The following is a 22,475-nucleotide window of genomic DNA, read 5'->3' on the forward strand; positions in this document are numbered from 1 at the left end:
AAGCAACTCTTATCTTCTGTTAGTTTTCTCCATATGTTTACCCCACTCAGATTGCGACCCTTAAAAGCTTAATCTTTTTCTTTGCCTTTTCACTTTATTACAGGCTGCATTGTTCTTTGCTAAGATGCCATATAAATCCAAATTGTAAGTACCTCTAAATTATCACTGAGTTTCTCCTGCATATACATGCTCTGCATGTGTTAATAAATTGTTAATAAATTAACAATAAATTGCTAATCTGTCTTTTGTCAGTATAAATATCAGGTCCCCAGAAGGAAAAAAAGGAAGTTAGAGGAAAAGCTTTTCCCTCCGCTACATAGGCTTAGCGTTTTGTATTAAGTTATGAGAAATCAACTCTTTTATAAAAAATACTGTACAATTCCAAATTTTGAAATTGATTCTTCAAATGCATCTAGTGTTGTCTCTAAATACAGTTGGCATGCAAATGTTCTCTCACATGTAAGTACTGCTTTTTTTCTGAAGAACTAGCCTAGTGTCTTAAACTCAGATGTGGAGTTTTTGAACAGATTGCCATTTTCAACGCATCTATAATCTTGTTCTTTGTCATGTAGCCTGTCTGACCAGAGAATTTCTGTAATTCTACATTATGCAAGAGATGGAAGCCTTTCTGCTAGAAATTTGCGATAAAATAAATGTCAGGAATCTTCTGAAGCTAATAAAAAGTTTTAGATCTAAAACACATTCAAGCTAGGCAGTTAAAAATGATAGGGCTGTCAGAACAACCCGCAGGGACTATAGAACTACTCTGTAATAACAGTGAATATCTCAAAGTGACAGGGAAATAAGTGAAGACATTTGTTGTAGTAGAATGAGCAGAAGATTGGAATCAGGGAGGCCTAGATTGGAATTCTTACTACTAATAATCAGCCTTGGAAAATTGTCTGATTTCTCTGAGCTAAATCACTTTTTCTACCTTCAAAAAGTGGATTCAGTAATTGAGCCTAATGAGTTAGTGCATGATAATGTATATGAAGGTCCTGGCAGTGCTCAAGAAACATCAGTTTCATTCATGTTGACCTTCCTAAGGAATCCTGTTCTTTAGTGTGTCAGCCATAGTTTGGTGTCTGATACTGTACATTAAACATATAGCTATGCCTCTCTATAACTTCTGTACGTAAAGAAAGTAAATGATTATGAGATCTGATGAATTTTCCAAGATGAACCCTGAATGAATTACAAATTGGCCAGAATTGTTCAGTAAGTTATTCACAGCATCAAAATAAAAGAAAAATTTTGAGTATTTTCCCAAATACTCAAGTCTACTTTAATTTTATCACCTAAATAGATCATATATCTGATACAAAAAGAAAAAAAACACTCTACTAGAAGCAAATGGATTACAGCTCTATGTTTTGTTGTATGTGAAAATTGAAAGTTTAATATGCAACCATTAGACTAAATCTATTAGTAAGTTTGCTTCACTTGACTACTCCTATCACATCCCAGAAGCAAATCTGCCAACTAATTTACAGAATTATAATTAGTTTTTCTCTTAATGTATAGGAAATATTTAAAAAGTAAAAGAAAAGTAAAAATCACTAACTAAATTTTATCTAGAGCTACTTTTAGCTTTAGTTTATGGTTGTTTATAGAAATTACAACTACCTCAAACCAGGTTGAATTAATCAGTAAATCAGCTGTAAATATTTAGGTATCAAAATGAGAAACAGCTACCAATTAATTCTAAATATCTCATATTTTCCAATTTACTCAGAGACAAATGATTTTTCTATTATTGTCTTATATTAAGAACAACTTGCCAAGAGAACAGAGAATAAATAGAAGTCTGGTTTGTCTCTGGTTTCATAGAGAATTTGATTCTAAAACAGTATTCAGTCACTTACCTAAATTCTTTTTTCCTCATAGTGAAGTCAATGTAAACATTTGACTTTAAAATATTGTTAATAATATTTAGAACTTCATTGAGATCACTAGTACTGGAATCAGCTTATCTATAAAAAATATAGGCTTAGCTGTACCTGGCTAGTGTATGGGATGGACTAACTAACAAATCTGCCAATTACACTTGAGAGAAAGAATTAAATGAAAGATAGCTTAGATTAGTATTCATTTTATAGTGTATTTTTTCCTCTGCTATTACTAGGTACTGAAAGATCTCTACTGAAACATGAATTAAAGTAATAATATTCATTTATAAAAGAAACCAAGAAGTACAAGCATTATGGCTAACAAGAGGAGAATAAAGAAACACTTCATTGAATATGTTTTGTAAAACAACAATCCTGAAGAGCCCCAAGCAACATTTTATGAACAATAAAAACAAAAATGAAACCTTTAAATAAACATAATACTTAACTTTATTTGGCCAGATTTTTCCAAAAGTATTTGAGGTGATAGGGGCATTTCATTGAATTTATTTTCATGGTATATTTAAGAAATGAAGACACTAAAAAAAAAAATAATAACTGCTTTAGCATTAATAATAATTACCTGCTTCAGTGTCATATAATTATCAAATAAATGCATCCATGAAACTTTAAGATTAAGCCCATGTATCTTAAAGAACTATATTATATATAGGAGACAGAGGGCAAATGTACAGACCTTAAAAGACAACAAAGTCTCAAAGATTACATACTATTGGCCACCATACTGACAGTAGTAGCTAAAATATAATCTTGGTACAAATTAAAATTATTTACATGGTTATTCCATAAAATATGGAGAAATTTAAAACACAACCTTTGTGGTAACAAAGAAAATCTAAAATCAGACACAGTCAAAAAAAAAAAAAAAAAAGTCCAAGACCTTGCTAAATATTGTGAAAATCAACCAGCATTCACCATTAGTTTTATTTCTTTGTCAAGGAGAACAATAGCACATTACAGGGATATTTCAGGGAGCTTGGCTTTGCATAATGTATGGCATAGTAGTATTCATCAGTGTGTATTCTTTGTAAATCAAAGGAACAGTTTCCCATTGTGTAGTGGTGTAAAAGGAAGCCTGAACAACTGGAAATAAAGAATAAAGAAAAAATGAACTTGTATAAAATATTTATCAAAAAAGGCCATGAAAATCATGCTTCAAGTTTTTTTAAAAATCTATAAATTAAATTATTTCAGCTTATATAGAGCTATGTAAGATACCGTAACCCTGATTGTCACCTCAATGCCAGTGAAGAGCTTCAATTTTTCAGTAATATTAAATAAAAGACGAAGCCTGTCAAAATATTTTTCAAACACGAGCAATGAATTTACAAACTTTAAAGGTAACTCTGAAAATATGAAAACCTTCATAAGAAAAAAAATCTACCTTCAGTGTTAATTGTAAGTAATGCTCTAATGCATAGTTTTGTTATAGGTCATGAAAACACAGAATTGGATCAGGAAAGAAAACTTTCAGTCACATAACGTCTGATGATTACCTTAAACAGGTTTTCCATTAGGCTTGGCACATTGCTTAAAGTTATATTTTCCAAAGTAACTGTGTTTCTATATCCCCATTTGTACATGTGTATTCAAGGTGGTATATTTATATAATTATTATACAAATACGAAGTCCCAAGAGAAAAATTTCTCTATGGTATTGATTCCATAGGAGGTATAAGGTATAGTTCGGGCCAAGGCAGAAAGAGGAAAGACGACCTCAACAGAAGTAGCTTACCTTTATTTAGGCAAGGATGGGAGATAGTTGGCCTAACGACCAGGCTGAGCGCGGAGAGGGATCAGGGAGGCTCCATATTTATAGGGAGGTTTGTGGAAGCGATAAGGGAAACATTAACCAGTCTGGATATTTTGGGTATTCTTTAGTTGAGATGGCATTTGTAGTTGGGCAGGGGGTGAAAAGTCGTCTGTGCAGGTGTAGGGGGTGGAAGGTTTCCGGAAAGGGAGTGATAGCAGGTGTAGGGGATGTAAGGTTTCTGGAGAGGGGATGATAAGTCCCAGATACATGCAACCGGCCTAGAGCATCAGGGCAGGACCTAAAGTTCTGTTTTGTTTTCTCCGAAGTTAGAAGATTCAGCAAGGGCCTTTGAAACTGTTGTTTTCTTTTCTAGGCCCAAAAGACTCCTTCAGGAGATGTGCTTATTTTTCCCATTGATATTAACATCTGTTATCACACAATAGAAACAAGCACTCCTTCGACTTTTTCCTTAAAATTAATATGGCATAGTATACATGTAAATTTTGATCAATTTTAAATAATACATTCATTTTTGTTAGTTTTTTCATTATTCTTGAATCTGACAAAACTTTTTCCCTTTGTGTTATTCTACATAGCATTTTATTAGAATAGAGAAATCAATTTCAATGGCATTCAAATTTCTTAATATTTTGTACTTTAATTCATAGTGCATTTTAACTTTTTCTTATCAAAATATCTTTCTTTTTTTCTCACTGACATATGGCAATAAATTTTCCTCTTAGGAAGAAAGATTTTATTGCTACTAATTTATGGTATAAAGTTTTCATGACTTAAAAGTTCAATGATTCCTAGAACATATTGGATGTTAATAAACTAGTATTAAAATTTATTTTGTTGTAATGATAGATATTTTCATGAATTCTAATTCAACATAGTTCAGATTCAAACTCTATCATTGTTATTTGGTGAAATAATAAAGTTTGACTGCTAAAGGATTAATAGAACTGCATAAAGCTTACAGCAAACTAATCGTAAGGTGTTTCAAATACAGAGCAGCAGAAACTTAATACTCTTATTTTCCTTACTTTTGGAAGATAGTGGAACTGAAAATCATCCATCATAAATAGATAAGAAACTATAACAGGATCTCATTCAATCCATAGCCAAAAGTTCTTTAAAAATGTAAAAACTTTGCAGAGGAAGTTAATCAAAGCACTATAAAATTAAGTAAGTGCTTGATACTAAAAGCATAAGAATTCTAGACCTGGAAAGAGTAAGAAATCATCTAGTCCTTAGATTTCATGACATGGATAAACAATGCTTAAATTCAGACTTAATTTCAAATCTACTCCTATTGGGGTGGAAGTCACATCACCTGCATCTACTGCATTCACAGGCAGATTCTTAAACACCGAGCCACCTGGGAAGCCCTTAGAGTGCACCTAAACCAGAGTTTATGGACTTCTCTGGTGGCTCAGGGGTAAAGAATCTGCCTGCAATGCAAGAGACTCAAAGATTTGGGATAGAATCCTAGATTGAGAAGATCCCCTGGAGGAAGAAATGGCAACCAACTCCTGTAGTCTTGCCCAGAAAGTCCCAAGGGTGTCTCAAAAGAGTCGAACATGACTGAGAGACTAAACAACAAGACCATAGCATAGTAGGAAATTATAGCAGCCTGCTCACTAAAATCTTAAACCACACTTTCTGCTAGTTTTAACCACCTCATCCAACTTTTGGAAGACATCAAAGACTCATGGATGATAATGTTGGCCAATAATATTTCCAAATATTTCTATCTCCAGTACCAGTAAAATCTGTGATCCTTACGTACCAGTTCCATTTCTCCTTGTCACTGTCATGTATCAGTCCCTTCAGTTATTTCAAGCTTTTGCATCTGGGTTATAGTCTTCCTCTCTACTCTGTACCCTGCTAGCATTTTACAAATTCACTCAATAATTTAGCCTTGGAAATTCTTCACCTCCTCAACCCTAGTAATCTTGATGCTTTCAAATTCTGGTGCTGGAGAAGACTCCTGGGAGTCCCTTGGACTGCAAATAAAAAAAAATAGTCAGTCCTAAAGGAAATCAACCCTAAATATTCATCAGAAGGACTATGCTGAAGCTGAAGCTCCAATACTTTGGCCACCAGATACGAAGAGCCAACCCACTGGAAAAGATCTTGAGGCTGGGAAAGATAGAGGGCAGGAAGAGAAGTGGGCAACAGAGGATGAAATTGTTGGATAGCATTACTGACTCAATGGGCATGGGTTTGAACAAACTCTAGGAGATAGTGAGGACAGGGAAGCCTGGAGTGCTGCAGTCCATTGTATTGCAAGTAGGTGGGCCCAACTTAGTGACTGAACAACAACAACATCCCATTTTAGCCACATATTTGCATGTTTTTACCTTAAACATTATTACTACCTAGAAAGTTTACAACTTCTAAAATTTCAAATGTAAACTTTCTGATGTAAAAATCTAGATTCCTAGATTGCTCACTAGTTGCTCTCATTTCAGTAATAATAATATATCAGGATCAAAATTTACTAACATGAGTGTCCCCAAGTTCTTCTCTACCCATTTCACACCCCTCCAGCATAAGGTGATTTTACCTTTGTTTACCTGAGATTGATTATTTGAAGATGGATGAGAATGCTGACTAAATCTCATATAAATATTGCTGTCTATTGTGGTTGATTATTTAACTGTTCTCAATTATTTCCTTCCCTGTAAGATGATTATGAATGTCAACCCATTGCCATGCAATTTGTGTTTTCCAAAGAAGAGGATCTTCTCACCCAACACTCAGATTTAGCCATGTGCCTTGTTTTGGTCAATAACATGGGAGTAAAAGAGGAAAACAAAAGAATGGGAAAGACTAGAGATCTCTTCAAGAAAATTGGAGGTACCAAGGGAATATTTAATGCAAAGATGGGCTCGATTAAGGACAGAAATGGTATGGACCTAATAGAAGCAGAAGATGTTAAGAAGAGGTAGCAAGAATACAAAGAAGAACTGTACAAAAAAAGATCTTCATGACCAAGATAGTCACGATGGTGTGATCATTCACCTAGAGCCAGACATTCTGGAATGTGAAGTCAAGTGGGCCTTAGAAAGCATCACTACGAACAAAGCTAGTGGAGGTGATGGAATTCCAGTTGAGCTGCTTAAATCCTGAAAGATGATGCTGTGAAAATGCTGCACACAATATGCCAGCAAATTTGGAAAACTCGGCAGTGGCCACAGGACTGGAAAAGGTCAGTTTTCATTCCAATCGCAAAAAAAGGCAATGCCAAAGAATGCTCAAACTACTGCACAATTGCACTCATCTCACACGCTGGTAAAGTAATGCTCAAAATTCTCCAAGCCAGGCTTCAGCAATACATGAACCATGAACACCCTGATGTTCAAGCTGCTTTTAGAAAAGGCAGAGGAACTAGAGATCAAATTGCCAACATACCCTGGATCATGGAAAAAGCAAGAGAGTTCCAGAAAAACATCTATTTCTGCTTTCTTGACTATGCCAAAGCTTTGACTGTGTGGATCACAAAAAACTGTGGAAAATTCTGAAAGAGATGGGAATACCAGACCACCTGACCTGCCTCTTGAGAAATCTGTACGCAGGTCAGGAAGCAACAGTTAGAACTGCACATGGAACAACAGACTGGTTCCAAATAGAAAAAGGAGTACGTCAAGGCTGTATATTGTCACCCTGCTAATTTAACTTCTATGCAGAGTACATCATGAGAAACGCTGGCCTGGAAGAAACACAAGCTGGAATCAAGATTGCTGGGAGAAGTATCAATAACCTCAGATATGCAGATGATACTACCCTTGTGGCAGAAAGTGAAGAGGAACTAAAAAGCCTCTTGATGAAAGTGAAAGTGGAAAGTGAAAAAGTTGGCTTAAAGCTCAACATTCAGAAAACAAAGATCATGGCATCTGGTCCCATCAATTAATGGGAAATAGATGGGGAAACAGTGGAAACAGTGTCAGACTTTATTTTGGGGGGATTGAAAATCACTGCAGATGGTGATTGTAGCCATGAAATTAAAAGACACTTACTCCTTGCAAGAAAGGTTATGACCAACCTAAATAGTATATTGAAAAGCAGAGATATTACTTTGCCAACTAAGATCCATCTAGTCAAGACTATGGTTGTTCCAGTAGTCATTTATGGATGTGAGAGTTGGACTGTGAAGAAGACTGAGCACCAAAGAATTGATGCTTTTGAACTGTGGTGTTGGAGAAGACTCTTGAGAGTCCCTTGGACTGCAAGGAGATCCAACCAGTCCATTCTAAAGGAGATCAGCTCTGGGTGTTTTTTGGAAGGAATGATGCTAAAGCTGAAACTCCAGAACTTTGGCCACCTCATGCAGAGAGTTGACTCATTGGAAAAGACTCTGATGCTGGGAGGGATTGGGAGCAGGAGATAAAGGGGACGACAGAGGATGAGATGGCTGGATGGCATCATTGACTCAATGGACGTTAGTCTAAGTGAATTCTGGGAGTTGGTGATGGACAGGGAGGCCTGGCGTGCTGCAATTCATGGTGTCGCAAAGAGTCGGACACGACTGAGTGACTGAACAGATCTGAACTGAGAAGTTCTAAGCAGAAGGTTTAACTATATTCACGCACCTCCAGTAATGATTTTGCTCTTTAATTTTGCAAAAAAAAAAAAAAAAAAAAACAACTCCTATGCAATAGTGTTCCTCAACCTGAGCCTTAGAATGCAAAGACACATGGAGTAAAGCTATAGAGTAAGCGAGAAATAAAGCATTACTACAGAAAGTGAGGCAAGTAATGCATTTCTATGGAGAAATCGCCCCGCTAATCAGAGTTGTCAGAGATAATCTGACTCTTTCTGCATAAAATATTAGATGTTACAAAGCAGATTGAAGGTGAAATAATATTGATGAGAACATAAAGTTTTAAAATTACTTTAAAAATATATTACTGTGGGCTTTATAGGGTATTTTTTAAGGTGGATGAAAGTATTAAACCCCTTTTAGTGAAGAATCCCAGGGCTAGTAGAAGGAAAGGGATCTTAAAAATTAGGGCAGAAATAAATGTGAAAGAAACAAAAGAGACAATAGCAAAAATCAACATAGCCAAAAGCTGGTTCTTTGAAAGGATAAATAAAATTGACAAACTATTAGTCAGACTATTCAAGAAACAAAGGGAGAAAAATCAAATCAATAAAATTAGAAATGAAAATGGAGAGATCACAACAGACAACACAGAGATACAAAGGATCATGAGACTACTATCAGCAATTATATGCCAATAAAATGGACAACGTGGAAGAAATGGACAAATTCTTAGAAAAGTACAACTTTCCAAAACTGAACCAGGAAGAAATAGAAAATCTTAACAGACCCATCACAAGCACAGAAATTGAAACTGCAATCAGAAATCTTCCAGCAAATAAAAGCCCAGGTCCAGATGGCTTCACAGCTGAATTCTACCAAAAAATTTAGAGAAGAGCTAACACCTATCCTACTCAAACTCTTCCAAAATTTGCAGATGAAGGTAAACTTCCAAACTCATTTTATGAGGCCACCATAACCCTAATACCAAAACCTGACAAAGATGCCACAAAAAAAGAAAACTACAGGCCAATATCACTGATGAACATAGATGCAAAAATCTTTAACAAAATTCTAGCAGTCAGAATTCAACAACACATTAAAATGATCATACACCATGACCAAGTGGGCTTTATCCCAGGGATGCAAGGATTTTTCAATATCTGCAAATCAATCAATGTCATACACCACATTAACAAATTGAAAAATAAAAGCCATATGATTATCTCAATAGATGTAGAGAAAGCCTTTGGACAAAATTCAACATCCATTTATGATAAACTCTCCAAAAAGCAGGAATAGAAGGAACATACCTCAACATAATAAAAGCTATATATGACAAACCCACAGCAAACATTATCCTCAATGGTGAAAAATTGAAAGCATTTCCCCTAAAGTCAGGAACAATACAAGGGTGCCCACTTTCACCACTACTATTCAACATAGTTCTGGAAGTATTGGTCACAGCAATCAGAGAAGAAAAAGAAATAAAATGAATCCAAATTGGAAAAGAAGTAAAACTCTCACTGTTTGCCGATGACATGATCCTCTACATAGAAAACGCTAAAGACTCCACCAGAAAATTACTAGAGCTAATCAATGAATATAGCAAAGTTGCAGGATATAAAATCAACACACAGAAGTCCTTTGTATTCTTATACACTAAAAATGAGGAAATATAGAAATTAAGGAAACAATTCCATTCACCATTGCAATGAAAAGAAAAAATACTTAAAAATATATCTGCCTAAAGAAACTAAAGACTTATATATAGAAAACAATAAAACACTGGTGAAAGAAATCAAAGAGGACACTAATAGATGGAGAAATATACCATGTTTATGGATCAGAAGAATCAATATAGTGAAAAGGAGTATACTACCCAAAGCAATCCAGAGATTCAATACAATCCCTATCAAGCTACCAACGGTACTTTTCACTGAGCTAGAACAAATAATTTCACAATTTGTATGGAAATACATAAAACCTCAAATAGCTAAAGCAATCTTGAGAAAGAAGAATGGAACTGGAGGAATCAACCTGCCTGATTCCAGGCTCTACTACAAAGCCACATTCATCAAGACAGTATGGTACTGGCAGAAAGACAGAAATATAGATCAATGGAACAAAATAGAAAGCCCAGAGATAAATCCATGCAGCTATGGACACCGTATCTTCGACAAAGGAGGCAAGAATATACAATGGATTAAAGACAATCTCTTTAACAAGTGGTGCTGGGAAAACTGGTCAACCACTTGTAAAAGAATGAAACTAGAACACTTTCTAACAGCATACACAAAAATAATCTCAAAATGGATTAAAGATCTAAATGTAAGACCAGAAACTATAAAACTCCTAGAGGAGAACATAGGCAAAACACTCTCTGACATACATCACAGCAGGATCCTCTATGACCCACCTCCCAGAATATTGGAAATAACAGCAAAAATAAACAAATGGGACTTAATTAAACTTAAAAGCTTTTTACAACAAAGGAAACCATAAGCAAGGTGAAAAGACAGCCTTCAGAATGGGAGAAAATAATAGCAAATGAAGCAACTGACAAACAGCTAATCTCAAAAATATACAAGCAACTCCTGAAGCTCAATTTCAAAAAAATAAATGACCCAATCAAAAAAAATAGGCCAAAGAACTAAATATACATTTCTCCAAAGAAGACATGCAGATGGCTAACAAACACAGAAAAAGATGCTCAACATCATTCCTTATCAGAGAAATGCAAGTCAAAACCACAATGAGATACCACTTCAAGCCAGTCAGAATGGCTGTGATTCAAAAGTTTATAAGCAATAAATCCTGGAGAGGGTGTGAAGAAAAGGGAACCCTCTTACACTGTTGGTGGGAATGCAAACTAGTACAGCCACTATGGATAACAGTCTGGAGATTCCTTAAAAAACTGGAAATAGAACTGCCATATGACCCAGCAATCCCACTGCTGGGCATACACACCAAGGAAAGCAGAACTGAAAGAGACATCTGTGCCCCAATGTTCATCCCAGCACTGTTTATAATAGCCAGGGCATGGAAGTAACTTAGATGTCCATCAGCAGATGAATGGATAAGAAAGCTGTGGTACATATACACAATGGAGTATTACTCAGCCATTAAAAAGAATACATTTGAATCAGTTCTAATGAGGTGGATGAAACTGGAGCCAATTATACAGAGTGAAGTAAGCCAGAAAGGAAAACACCAATACAGTGTACTAACACATATATATGGAATTTAGAAAGATGGTAATGATAATCGTGTATGCAAGACAGCAAAAGAGACACAGATGTATAGAACAGTCTTTGGACTGTGTGGGACAGAGAGGGTGGGATGATTTGGGAGAATGGCATTGAAACATGTGTAATATCATATATGAAACAAATCGTCAGTCCAGGTTCAATGCATGATACTGGATGCTTGAATCTGATGCACTGGGACAACCCAGAGGGATGGTATGGGGAGAGAGGAGCGGGGGTTACAGGATGGGGAACACATGTATACCTGTGGTGGATTCATGTTGATGTATGACAAAACCAATACAATATTATAAAGTAATTAACCTACAATTAAATAAATTTATATTAAAAATAAAATTATTTAGTTGAATGGTGTTCTTAAAATGTGAGGCCATGCAAGATTTAAATAACATGGACCCCAGACTTATATTTTGAACATATAAAAGCAGCAAGCAGTTACCAAGAGCTCATCACTCTAAGTCAGGATGTAATGTAATACTCATGAAATTGAATGTGATGTAGGAATCATAAGAAAATTAGGTTTAGAGAAATCAAGCAACTTGCCTAAGGAAACAACCTAATAATAAGCAGCAGTTTTCAAATTTGAACCCAGGCCTGTAATACTTAAAGCACTTTAATTTGCTATATGCCTGTTTTTTCACTGCTTATTTTTGGTTGTGCTGGGTCCTTGTTGCTTCACTGTTTTTTTCTCTATTTACAGTAAGTGGGAGCTACTCTCTAGTTTTGTTGTGTAGGCTTCTCATTGTGGTGGCTTCTCTTGTTGTGGAGCATGGGCTTTATGAGTGTGGGCTTCAGCTGTGTTGCCATATATCCATATGCAAGTTGCTCAGAGTTTGTGCCCAACTCTCTGAGACCCCATGGACTGTAGCCCACCAGGTTCCTCTTTTCATGGAATTTCCCAGGCAAGAATACTGGAGTGGATTGCCATTTCCTTCTCCAGGGGATCTTCCAGACGCAGGGATCAAACCCCCATATCCTGCATTGCAGGCAGATTCTTTACCATCTGAGCCACAGGGGGAGCCCAGTAGCTGTGGCACAAGGCCTCAAAAGCTGTGGTTTCTGGGCTCTAGAGCTTAGGCTCAGTAGTGGTGCACAGACTTAGTTGCTCTGCAGCATGTGGATCATCCTGGATCAAACCTATGTCTTTTGAATTGGCAGATTCTTTAGCACAGAGGCATCAGGGAAGCCCTGGGATTTTTACTTTACTAAAATGTTTTATAGAGAAACAAATATAGAGTCCGCATTACATTTATAATCTCCATTTATCTAGGCTAGGCCTTGAACTCTGCTTGGAAACCCACTTCCGTTTCCTTAATTCTCTTCCATTTTAAATTGTGTTCCCCATGTGAAGCATCATATCTTGCACCTTTCCCATCATTATATGCACATGGTTTTCATAACCAAGTCATTCTCTCATTTTTACCCCTTCTCTCTGGGTCCTCATTCTCTTTTTGTTTTGAAACTCTCTCTTCTCTGTAGAATCTTTAATTTTTGTTAATGTAAGACCTCTAACCTAGGCTTTTTTTTTTTTTCTTCCTGCTTTAAACATCCTCTTTCTGTGGTTTCACTGCCTGTCATGCTGATTTCCAGCTCACTCCAAAATCTATGACTTATCCCCTAGGATCATCAAATCACATGGAAACAATGTCCAACCTACTTTCTCAAACATAAAACTAAAAAAGTCATTTGTTATTCCTATATCTTTTTGTTTTACAACATTTAACCATTTAACATAACTGGTTCAACATCTTTAATGTCTCTTTAATTCAGTTCTGTGACCATCACAATACCTCTGTTCCAGGCCAGGCTTACCTCAAATATAGAAGCAGAAACAACTGCTGATTTGTATTCCTGCTGTCAGAAGTTTTTCTCTACAGTCTACTGTAAAGCCAGAGCTATTTATTTATTTTTATTTTTTATGTTTCATTTTGTATCTTATTGGATATAATTAATATATAATATTTTGTAAGTTTCAGATGTGGGACATGATTTCACACACATATATTTCATTATAATTACCATGGTAACATTAGCTAACATCTGTATTATATTACATAATTATCATTTTTGTGTGTTATGTTAAAGTTAATAATACAGCACTGTTGACAATAATTACTGGTGCATTAGACCTTCTTGCCTGGAAACTCCATGGACTGAGGAGACTGGTAGGCTGCAGTCCATGAAGTCACTAGGAGTCCAACATGACTGAGCGACTTCACTTTCACTTCTCATTTTCATGCATTGGAGAAGAAAATGACAACCCATTCCAGCGTTCTTGCCTGGAGAAGCCCAGAGACGGGGGAGCCTCGTGGGTTGCCATCTATGGCATCTTAGCAGCAGCAGCAGCAGCAGCATTAAACCTCTAGGACTTTTTTATTAGTTGCGAATTGCGCCCTTAAACAATGGCTTCCCAGATGGTGCCAGTTGTAAAGAACCTGCCTGCCAATACAAGAGATGTAGAGACATAGGTTCAATCCTTGGGTAGGGAAGAACCCCCAGTGTAGGGCATGGCAACCCACTCCAATGTTCTTTCCTGGAGAATCCCATGGTCAGAAGAGTCTGGCAAGCTACAGTCCCCAGGGTCACACAGAATCAGACACAACTGAAGCAATTTAGTAAAGCACACCCTTAAACAACATCTTACAAATTCCCTCACACACTAGCTCTTGGTAATTACCATTTCACTGTGTTTTATAAGTTCAGGTTTCTTGTTTATTTTTTTTAATTATATGTATAAATGGTATCATATGGTATTTGTCCTCCTCTGTCTGACTTATTTAATATAATGCCCTCAGGGTCCATCCATGTTGTTGCAAATGGCAGCCTTCTCTCTCTATGTCTCTCTATCCTCTCTCTTTAAGTGCAATTTTCTTTTACACATAAATCAGATAATATTATTGAAAAACCCAAATCATTTAGCAGTTTATTTCATTTGAAAGGAAAAGTATAAATTCCTTAACACATCTTATTGGATATTCCAAAATTTGACCTCTGCAATCATTTCTGCCTCTACCCAATTTCTCTACACCATCCTAAATGGACTGTCTTGAGTAATCCTGTATATCTTCTGGTTTCTCAAATTGCTCTCACCACAGCTATTTCTTCTTTCTGAAAAACATACTTTTCTCACTGTACTCTTTTGACCTGCCTAAATCTCATCCTTTTTCCACATCTCAAATTCTTAAATATCACTTCCCCAAAAGACCTTGATGACCTAGACAAGAGTTTAGCCTTCCACACATATATATATATAGGCATATCTTGTTTTATTTGTGCTTTGAACATATCACTTTTTACAAATTGAAAGTTTGTGGGAACCTTGCATCAAATAAGTCTATTGATGTAATTTTTTCTAATAGCATTGCTCACTTAGTGTGTCTATGTCATGTTTCGGTAATTCCAGCAATATTTCACTTTTTTATTATTATTAATTTTGTTATGGGGATCTGTGTTCAATGATCTTTGATGTTACTATTGTGAAAAATTTATGACTACTGAAGGCTCATATAATAGCTAACAATTTTTAACAATAAAGTAATTCTTAATTAATGTATGTGGATTGCCTTTTTAGACATAAGACTATTGTACAATGAACTACAGTATGGTGTAAACATAACTCTTTTTTTTTTTTTTTTTGCACTGTGCTGTGGTGTTCTGAGTCGCTCAGTTGTGTCCGACTTTTTGTGACCCCATGAACTGTGCCCCCTTGCTCCTCTGTCCATGGGGATTCTCCAGACAAGAATACTGGAGTGGGTGGCCATGCCCTCCTTCAATGTAGCTTCCCAACACAGAGATTGAACCCAGGTCCCCACATTGCAAGTGGATTCTTTACTGTCTGAGCCACCAGTGTGATTCACTTTGTTGCTTTATTCACTCTATCATTAAGGTCTAAAACTATACCTGAAATATCTCTGAGGTATGACTGTGTTTTATAATCCTGTGGTTTCACTATTGCAAATATCAATATAGTGAAAGAATATTATGGTTAACTAAATAATACTTGTAAGTGAACAATCACATATCCATGAACTGACATCTAATATCAAGGGCATAGAGACTGCAGAAGAAAAATATGAGACAAATTAAAAGGCCTCTTATATGACTATTTCTATTGAAAGAACTACAGCACTATTTCAGCAAACTAAGAAAGATGACAGATCTTCCTTGGCTTATGATGGAATTATGATCATAAACCCATCCTAAATTGAAAATATTGTTAAGTCAAAACCCATTTAATACACCTGGCCTACCAAACATCATAGCCTAGCTTAGTCTACTATAAATGTTCTCAGAACACTTACATTAAGTTATAAGTAAGCAAAATCATCTAATACAAAGCCAATTTATAATAAGTATTGAATATCTCATGTACTTTATCAAATACTGTATATGAAAAGCAGAAAAGTTGTTTGTGCAGAATGGTTGCAGGTGTATCCACTGTTCACACTGCATGGCTGACTGGGACCAGCAGCTCACTGCCACTGACCAGCATCATGAGAGAGCATCACTGCATGTCTCTAGCTTGGGAAAAGACCAAATGTCAAAATTCCAAGTATGACTTCTACTGAATGTATATCACTTTTGCAGCATCATAAGGTTGAAAGGAATGATGCTAAAGCTGAAACTCCAGTACTTTGGCTGCCTCATGCAAAGAGTTGACTCATTGGAAAAGACTCTGATGCTGACAGGGATTGGGTGCAGGAGGAGAAGGGGACGACAGAGGATGAGATGGCTGGATGGCATCACTGACTTAATGGACGTGAATCTGAGTGAACTCCAGGAGTTGGTGATGGACAGGGAGGCCTGGTGTGCTGTGATTCATGGGGTCGCAGAGAGCCGGACACTACTGAGTGACCGAACTGAACTGAACTGAAAGAGTTGGACACGACTGAGGGACTGAACTGAACTGAACTGAAGGCTGAAAAATCAGAAGAAAAACCATTTTAGGCTTCTGGATAGTATTTATTTTAAAGGCAACAAAAGCTCTTAATCTTGATATTAGAAGGCACTGATGGCAAAATTGATATTTTAGTACATAGCAATATATTTGCCTAACATCAGTAGCATAGATGCCATTCTTAAGTATAAAGCAACTGGCAACATCACCAAGTTACCCTGTGGAGGAAATTAAAAACATAGTATGAGGCAGTTTCAGCTTGGAAGATATATTTGTAAAGTAACTGTGAGATTATTCACTTGAGAATTCCAAATTGCTCGGGATAAATAAGCATTGGATAAAGAAGTTAATTTCTCACAAGTAGATGGACTGAGAATCCCCTGGCCCTATCAAAAATCTCAGTTTTGTATTTGTGTATAGCATAGGAAAAACCTGAAATGAGATTGCATGAAGGAACCATAATTCTGTGGGTAATTTTCCTTAATCAAACTTCTGGAACTTAAATGAGAACATTAACATGTATTATTGAATTGTATATTAAGAAAGGAAGAGCTATTATTGAAGCTCAGAGCATTTTCCCTTTTAGGGAGCCATTAAATATAAATCTTTAGGTTAAATCTCTAAGATTTCTTCTAAATCTAAATTAATCAATGATTTTCCTCTCTAGTTAAAAAAAAAAAAAAACACACACACACACACAGGGAAAAAATGGTCACTATCCAGGAATATAAGGGAAACACATTATAAGGAAAAAAATCAGGAAAGAAAATAAGGTAAATAGAAAGTAAATAGTAAGATCAAAATATGTAAGTTCATCCCAATTTTATTTGAACTATTCTGTTTGCAAATAGCCCCACCCAGTAGGTTCTCATCTATTCCAGAAGTATCTATATAGTATTGATTGTTGTATTCACTACAAAGCATCGGTTCAAGATGATGAGGATAAAGGTGATGATCATGATGGCAATTATATGAAGACACAAAAGAATAAAAAACAGAATAAAGAGAAAAGTGGAGCCTTTGGATTTTCTTTGTTAATGCCAACTACTTAAATCCATATCTAATATTACAGATTAGCAAAACCCTTGCTAATAACATAAATAGAGGAAATTGCAAACTTCAGTTTCATAAAAGTAAGGACCACCAGGAGCAGGGTATCGATTGGAAGTCATGTGGAAATAAAGTAGCAGATCCCTAAATGATGTGACAAAATCACTTGCTATCAAAGGAAGCCCCATTCTGGGTGACTAAATACTGGCATAAACCTTTTGAATCAGAGAACTGACTGCTGGGAATTGAAAGAATAGGTTTTAAAAGAGCATGGGAAAATATGTGGAAAAATACATTGCAGACAATGAAATAATCTGAAAATGCTAGTCAATATTATATCAATGTTAGATTCCTTTGTGATGATGATGTTAATGTTGTTGTGTAAAATAATACCTGTAATTTTGCAGGTCTTAGGTACAACTCTTGCCTGGAAAATCCCACGGATGGAAGAGCCTGGTAGGGTATAGTCCTTGGGGTCGCAAAGAGTCAGACACGACTGAGCGACTTCACCTCACCTAGGTACAACTATTCCAGTCTGCTGTTATGACATGAAAGCAGGCGCAAACAATAAAGTTATTTACAAATACAGCTGGTGGGCCAGATTTGGCCTATGGACCACAGTTTACAAAGAAAGGTCACATCTGTAAGATGCCACCAATGACGTTCCCCATATGTACAAATACACACACACACACACATAAAAAGACAAGTTAATATGCATCAGTTCATTTAATCCTCAGGAAAAATGAGGATATAGATATATAAAATAAATGTATACTTTATTTAATTTCCAATTCCTAAGTGAAAAAACTACCACACAATTGCACTCATCTCACATGGTAGTAAATAATGCTCAAATTCTGCAAGCCAGGCTTCAGCAATACATGAACCATGAACTTCCTGATGTACAAGCTGGTTTTAGAAAAGGCAGAGGAACCAGAGATCAAATTGCCAACATCTGCTGGATCATCACAAAAGCAAGAGAGTTGCAGAAAAACATCTATTTCTGCTTTGCTGACTATGCCAAAGCCTTTGACTGTGTGGATCACAATAAACTGTGGAAAATCCTGAGAGAGATGGGAATACCAGACCACATGACCTGCCTCTTGAGAAACCCATATGCAGGTCAGGAAGCAACAGTTAGAACTGGACATGGAACAACAGACTGGTTCCAAATAGGAAAAGGAGTATGTCAAGGCTGTATATTGTCACTCTGCTTATTTAGCTTATATGCAGAATACATCATGAGAAACAGTGGGCTGGAAGAAGCACAGGCTGGAATCAAGATTGCTGGGAGAAATATCAATAACCTCAGATATGCAGATGACACCACCATTATGGCAGAAAGTGAAGAGGAACTAAAAAGCCTGTTGATGAAAGTTGATGAAAAAGTTGGCTTAAAGCTCAACATTCGGAAAACAAAGATCATGGCATCTGATCCCATCACTTCATGGGAAATAGATGGGGAAACAGTGGAAACAGTGTCAGACTTCACTTTGTTGGGCTCCAAAATCACTGTAGATGGTGACTGTAGCCATGAAATTAAAAGACATTTACTCCTTGGAAGAAAGGTTATGACCAACCTAGATAGCATATTGAAAAACTGAGACATTACTTTGCCAACTAAGGTCCATCTAGTCAAGGTTATGGTTTTTCCAGTGGTCATGTATGGATGTGAGAGTTGGACTGTGGAGAAAGCTGAACACTGAAGAATTGATGTTTTTGAACTGTGGTGTTGGAGAAGACTCTTTAGAGTCCCTTGGACTGCAAGGAGATCCAACCAGTCCATTCTAAAGGAGATCAGCCCTGGGATTTCTTTGGAAGGACTGATGCTAAAGCTGAAATTCCAGTACTTTGGCTGCCTCATGCGACGAGTTGACTCATTGGAAAAGACTCTGACACCGGGAGGGATTGGAGGCAGGAGAAGAAGGGGACGACCGAGGACGAGATGGCTGGATGGCATCACTGACTAGATGGATGTGAGTCTGAGTGAACTCCAGGAGTTGGTGATGGACAGGGAGGCCTGGCGTGCTGCGATTCATGGGGTCACAAAGAGTCGGACACAACTGAGCGACTGAACTGAACTGAACTGACTGAAGTGAAAAAATAAAGGCAAACACACACACCTTAATTAACATTTTGAAAATCAGAGATATAGATATTAAGGGATCCAGAAATTCAGTCATGACATTCTAATTCCAGAGGCTGTGACATTAATGGCTTAAAGATGTCTGTAGGAATATATATTGGGGCTTCCCAGGTGCGCTACTGGTAAAGAACCTGCCTGCCAATGCAGGAAACTTAAGAGAGGGAGGTTTGATCCCTGGGTCAGGAAGACCCCCTGGAGGAGAGTATTTCAACCCATTCTTGCCTGAAGAATCCTATAGACAGGAATATATAATATGTAATTTTAATGCCATAACCTAAATCGTGATCACAAACATGCTATTTATTCTCTAAGTTTTGTTTTACCACAACTGTAAAATTGGGGGCGTGGAGAAGAGACATTTTAGCCCTTGAGCAAAATGAGAAGAATATACATAATGGCATCTTTGCTCTTTTAGATAAAAAAAGGATATGATTTTATAAAAAGTTACTGTACCCTGACCCAATTACTGAATGAATGTGAATTAGGTCATCAGTCTTTAATGGACCACATTCTCAGCAGAAGCTCTTGCATTGCCCTTGCATTGAGCTCAGAGGAAAACAGCCACTCTCTAATGTGTCTGGTGCCTTATCAAGATTACTGCACTGCTTGTTACATGCTTCCTCACAAAATGCATGCCAATAGTTATGCATAATCATTTTACTCAAGAGCACTAAAACTAATAGCCCTTGTTTTAAGCACATGAAAATCCATAGAGTCTGTTCAGAAACAGTGCATTACCTGGCATTCTGTTTCTAAAAGGGTATGAGATAATATAAGATATGTCTGTTCTCTGGGGCTCAAGGAGGGAAGAAATACCTATAACACCATTAAGGACTATATTAGAGATAAGACTCCTGCCAGAAGAAAAATTTTTAACTGTAGTATCATTTCTCAGCTGTTGAGTCAATTCAACTTAATATATCAATGTTATCTAATGATATAAACTAAGTATGAAAATATGATTAGTCAAATCAGTGTTATGTGGTGTAAATAATACTTATAAGTCCAGAGCTCTACACAACTAAACACTGGAACAACTTTGTTCATTTCTTATTTCCTTCAGTTTTATCTTACTTTGATATGGTTCTCCAGATAGCATGCATGAAACAAATAAAAGCCTTACGTCTATCTCTATTAATTGATAATGCTTTGGTCAATGTATATATTTCTAGTCATGCTGCAGTGGTTTTGATAAAATATTTTATTTTATAGATCCTTGTTGTTATTGTTCCAGTGGTTAAATTGTGTCTTCTTCTTTGTAATCCCATGGGCTGCAGAATACTAGACTTCCTTGTCCTTCACTATCTCCCAGAGTTTGTTCAAATTCATGTCCATTGTGTCAGTGATACCATCCAACCATCCCATCCTCTGAGGCCCACTTCTCCGCTGACCCTTAATCTTTCCCAGCATCAGGGTCTTTTCAAATGTGTCGGCTGTTTGCATCATGTGGCCAAATTATTGGAGCTTCAGCTTCAGCATAGTCTTTCCAATGAATATTTAGGGTTGATTTCCTTTAGGATTGACTGGTTTAATCCCCTTGCTGTCCAGAGAACTCTTAAGAGTCCTCTCCAGCACCAGTTATAGATCCTATGACCAAACAAAGCAAATATTAAAGTTTTGTTTCCTTATGTCCAGAAATACAGTCCAACCCCAAACTGAACATTTTATACTATATGTTTCTAGTATTTTTGAAAGGCTAATACCAATGACATTTTATTTTAGTGTAATTAGTTTGAGTATAAGACATAAGAAGTTTTATGAGAATAAACTCTCATTTAGTGGCATAGAACTTCAAACTTTCAAACTCTCATAATTTCACTCTTCCAAGCTTTAGAGTTTTTCCTCCATGGGTGAGAACTCAAACTCAAACTAGGAAATTGCACTCACAGAACATTCCTTAGGCTGACCGTGCCACATACTAGCTCAAGGGAAAATCTGCATGTCTGAACTAAGCCCCCAATACCAAGACTAAGTGGGGAGGGATCTTTGTAGAGCAAGAACTCTCAGTAGAAAACATTTTCAGTTATTACCCTTCATATCTTATAACTATGACAAGGCCATTTAGCAATGGAAGATGATTAAGTTTTCATACGCTTTTCTTCCATGCTGCCTCTGTTTTCCTTGATTTTAAACAAAACAGCTGCTCTTCCATTTGCCTCTTAAGGCATTTGGATCATCAAACAGGCATTTCCATTTGATCTCACAGGCTGGTACTCATGGGTTTTGCACTAATTAAAGATGATAAGGTGAAAGTGAGACAGAGAAGGTCCAAACTGTTCATCTAATAGTAAGAGTGTGTATTCCTCAAAATAAGCAAATGCTACAGTAACTTTAAAGTACCCCCCTGACACTTTGAAGTCATCTGCTATACTGGCAAGTCTAAAATGAGACCCAGCCAAGACAGACATTAGCATGTCAAAGAATACGCTTCATTTTCACTTCGAGGACTCTATCTGAAGTCTTGTACTCAATGGCGTGGTACTCAGGAGGCAGCTGAATTGCATGCTGTTATTCCAGATGTGCATTGTCTCAGTAGAAAAACAATTTCACAGTCATTAAACATGTTAGGTTCATCAAGAGACTACTGGAGCAGAAAGTCTGACAGAAGTACTTCAAAATCTTGATAGAAGATTTGTCTATTGATCAGTTTATTGGTTTTTATTATCTTGGTATTAGACTGCTATTTCAACATATTGTTATAATCAAAGTAATTGATTACCCTTGTCTATTTCTATTGAATATTGTACAGAAATATTTTAGTACCAAATATCTGTGGTATTATATCTCGGTGAAGTAATTGCAGTTTTTAGCTGAGTTTCTTTTCTTCTGGAAAGCATATGTAGGTAACTTGTTAATCCATGCTGGTGTAAATATATTTGCTAAATCTTTTCACTAAAG

The 22,475-nt window shown here is 36.5% G+C and overlaps 1 long non-coding RNA gene across 1 annotated transcript in view; it reads left to right on the plus strand.

Annotated features, from left to right (window-relative positions):
* The window catches only part of LOC138442913 (uncharacterized), a 168,496-nt gene that overhangs the window by 112,457 nt on the left and 33,564 nt on the right, over window positions 1-22,475 (plus strand). Inside the window, exon 3 of the long non-coding RNA XR_011257932.2 lies at window positions 104-144. This is a non-coding gene — a long non-coding RNA (uncharacterized lncRNA). The remainder of the gene's footprint in view (window positions 1-103; window positions 145-22,475) is intronic.

This window comes from Ovis canadensis, chromosome 6 (assembly GCF_042477335.2).
Source record: "Ovis canadensis isolate MfBH-ARS-UI-01 breed Bighorn chromosome 6, ARS-UI_OviCan_v2, whole genome shotgun sequence".
Classification (NCBI taxonomy): Eukaryota; Metazoa; Chordata; class Mammalia; order Artiodactyla; family Bovidae; genus Ovis; species Ovis canadensis.